The sequence below is a fragment of the Balaenoptera acutorostrata genome, unplaced genomic scaffold, assembly GCF_949987535.1.
Source record: "Balaenoptera acutorostrata unplaced genomic scaffold, mBalAcu1.1 scaffold_351, whole genome shotgun sequence".
Lineage (NCBI taxonomy): Eukaryota > Metazoa > Chordata > Mammalia > Artiodactyla > Balaenopteridae > Balaenoptera > Balaenoptera acutorostrata.
In genome coordinates, this window is record NW_026646023.1 from 18,588 (window position 1) to 22,500 (window position 3,913).

A 3,913-nucleotide genomic window follows, 5' to 3' on the forward strand; every position below is an offset into this window, starting at 1 on the left:
AAAGAATCTGCCCCTAAATTGATTGGGAGGCTTTAAGAACTCCAGCAGAATTAATGGCCCCGGTTCATCCCAGTTCCCATCGCAGACCTGGATATACTGCCAGATTGACTGGAAATGGCCCGGAATGATTCTGAAGTTGCTCCTAGAGATTGGAGGCACACGGTCGCTTTCTAGGATGGTTTAAGCGCTGACCAGTATTGCCAAGAGGATCCTGAGGGAAGAAGCCTCGAGAGGTTCCTAGGGTCCACGCCTCGCCCTCTCTGCTTCCTCCACCACCAGTTCTTACACTTGCATCTCTTTCAGCCTTCTCTGTGCCAGAGCCTCACCTCTGCCTCTAGCCTCCGGCAAGAGCACAGAAATGATCATTTATTGTTTTCAATTTTTAATATTTGAAACTGCTTTTTTCCTTACACTTTCCAAAACACAGCACTGTTGGAAATATTTTAATGTTCCACATAAAACAAGAAAATTGTAATAATTTGTCCCAAAGATTTTCAGAAAAGAATATAAAACACTGGCATAATTACATAGTCTTTAGCTCAGGGTATTATATTTCTATTATATAGTTATGGACCTGCCTTTTGTTTTATTCCCATTGGATAGAACAGTTTGCTTTAAAACCTTTTTTTAAAAGTTCTGTTTTAAACGTCATAAAATTTATATACTGACAAACCTGTATCGACATTTTCAAACTCCGAGGCTATTTCCACAAGACAGTTTACATCTGGAGCAGCCCAGGGGTATATGTTCTGGTTGATAAAGCATTTAGATGTTTGGGGATGTCAGGCAAAATTCCAGTGAGGAAGGAGCATGAGATAACCTAAAAAAAGAAGTCAGGATGGGAGACAGTGAGTTTGGGGAAAACCTTCTTTCCTGATGGACAACTAAAACGCCCTGGGGTTCACCCTGGCAAACAGGGTGTGAGTGACTGAAACTCTTTTTTTTCCAGAGATGTTAATCAAGAAGTGAGTTCAGGCAGTTGCATAGTCAAACTGCTGAATTCTTTCAGTTGAGTAATATCGCCAGTGCAAGTAGGAAATGTGTTTAGATTTTCTCAGTGATGTAAATAAACCATGTTTAACCTAGTTCTGTTATACTCTATTAGAATAGATAGAAAAGGGGTCTCATGTTCAGTGACCTCATACCTCGTCATGACCTAGAAAAAGTGGTCACGTAGGTAACATACAGAGTGAAGCTTCCTGGGTGTATTATCATTGGATGTAACATAGGCATGAGGGTGGGAGACCAACAAGACATGCCTGATTTGACCCTTAGTCATCTGGTTTAAGACTTTTCTGACCCAGAAATTCTAGGATGGTGGACATACAGACTTCTATGATATGACAGTTAATTTTATGTGTCAACTTGACCAGGACATGGGGTGTCCATATATTTGGTCAAACATTTTTCTAGGTGTATCTGTTTCTGGGTGAGATTAACATTTGAATCAGTAGACTGACTAAAGCAGATTGCCCTCTGCAGTGTGAGTGGGTCCCATCTAATCTGTTGAAGGCTTGAATAGAACAGAAAGGTTGAGTAAGGTAGAATATCTCTCTCCCTGACTATCTTCAAACTGGGACATTAGTCTTCTCCTGACTTTGGACGTGGACTGAAAGTGAAACTCACACCATCGGCACTCCTGGGTCTCAGGCTTGCCTCTGCAGATCTTGGGACCTGTCAGCTTCCATCATCGTGTGTGCCAATCCCTCATAATAAATCTCTTTATATATGTATGTCATTATATGACATACATATATAACTATATGTATATAATCATACATCATCTTCCAATGGTTCTGTTTCTCTGCAGAACCCTAATATACTTGGTAACCGCGGGGTGCATAAATCAGGCCCTGCCCCAACAGAGGAATCAAGAGAGAGACAAACAGATGCAGACAGGTACAGAGCAGAGACACACAGAGAGAGGCAGATAGAAAGAAACAGAACAAACACACGTGACAGAAAGAAAGCAGGAAGGTATGCACACAGACATACATATGCACAGAAGCACAAAGATAAGAAAAAGGTGAGAAAAAATACAATACCTCAGTATGTTCTCTATGATTCGCTCACGGAGCTTTATTTCTCTATTTCTGGGAGTACATCTGAGGGGGAAACATGCCCCTTATATCTTAACTGCCCCTCTGCCCAGTCAGAACCAGCTGTCAAAGATGCCTGTGAGCCAGCTACCTGAGCGGACTGCACAGCGCCCGGGAGGAGAGGAATGGCTCCGACACTTCCCGGATACTCACATACGAACCTGCGGCCACACCCCAGGCCTGAGACCCTCTGTAGGTGACACCACGTAAAGATGGCTCACTGTAAACCGGCATCTCAACGCAGCTGCCCACTAAAGTGTCCTCAGACCTGACCCGCCCTAGACCAGTTAAATCAGAATCTCTAGGGCCGAGGCATTGCTGCTTTCTGGAAGCTCCTCAGGGGAACCAGGAAGCAAACAGGTTTGGGTTCTACTGCTTAAGGTCATTCGCCTGGGTTGCAGAGCTCAAACCTGAGAGCGAGGCAAGTAGCCAGGTTCGATGATGTTTGTCACCCGGGCACACGACAGTTATCACTGACATCCCACGAGGTCTACTTTCTGTGCCACTTTCAAAGCTCCAAAGAGCACGGACTAATCCCAATAGCACACTGTCACCCTCTGGTGCCAGGCTAAGTGCTCTACAGATGTTGCCTCATTTACTCCTCACAACACCCTGTGTCGTGTAGGTATTACCTCCGTTTTTCAGGTAATGAAACTGAGGTCAGAGCGATTAAATGGTTTGCTAAGGTCAAATAGCTAGTACGTGGCAGAGGCAGGGTTTGCAACCAGATCTTCCACTCTGCTGCACAGAAAACACAGAGATGGGAGGCTTGGGTTTTATTCCTTTCATGTTTCATGCTGTCTTCCACACAGATCGTTCTGAAAACGAAAACCGGCATTGCCTTCTGTGCAGAACACAGGGCCACACACAGCAAGGCACGCGGCACTTCCGTCTGGGTGATCTTATTCTGGCCACACCAACTGCACAATACGCTGTCACTTACTCCTCCTGGCCTGGGAAAAGACACAATTAGAGCAACAGCCCACCACAAATGAGGGGGTGAAAGAGCTTTAAGCGTCTTCATTGACTTTAATTAAGCTCACCAGAGAAGTAGATCACAGGGGATTCTGCAGAACTTTCTTTAGTTTTATTTATCTTATTCTTAATTCCGATTTAACAAAAAAATAGTTTACTCAAACCTATTTCACCAGTTTAGGGCTTTCTTTTTCTGTTAAGAAACAGTGCCATCTACTGATACATTTTCACACTGTTCATATAAACCATGAAACAAATAATCACTGTTGTTTACACCTTAATTATGCTTTCCAAGATGTCGCCCTCCTTTCCAAATGTCTGTTCTGCACTTATAATCATATATATTATTTTCTTTTATAGTGCAAATGACAAATGAGTTTGGAATTACACTAGGACTTTCAACCATAGGTCTTGAAAAATGGTGCCTCAGATCAAGATTTAATGAGGTGGGGAGCCAGGAGGCCCTGCACAGCAGTGACCACACCTGTTCACCTGAGCCTGCCTGGGAGCTGCACAGCCAACCCAGGAGGGCATGAACCCTACATTCCAAAATACCTAGGAATCAACCTAAAAATAAGTGTGGGGCTTCCCTGGTGGGGCAGTGGTTGAGAATCCGCCTGCCAATGCAGTGCACACGGGTTCGAGCCCTGGTCTGGGAAGATCCCACATGCCGTGGAGCAGCTGGGCCCGTGAGCCACAACTACTGAGCCTGCGTGTCTGGAGCCTGTGCTCCGCAACAAGGAGGCCACGATAGTGAGAGGCCCACGCACCGCGATGAAGAGTGGCCCCCACTTGCCGCAACTGGAGAAAGCCCTCGCACAAAAACGAAGACCCAACAC

The 3,913-nt window shown here is 44.9% G+C and overlaps 1 long non-coding RNA gene across 2 annotated transcripts in view; it reads right to left on the bottom strand.

The window, feature by feature from the left end:
- Nucleotides 1-560: 560 nt before the first annotated feature.
- The window catches only part of LOC103006156 (uncharacterized), an 18,778-nt gene continuing 15,425 nt past the window's right edge, over nt 561-3,913 (bottom strand). For both annotated transcript variants that reach the window (XR_009006877.1, XR_009006876.1), the window contains one exon: nt 561-820. This is a non-coding gene — a long non-coding RNA (uncharacterized LOC103006156). The remainder of the gene's footprint in view (nt 821-3,913) is intronic.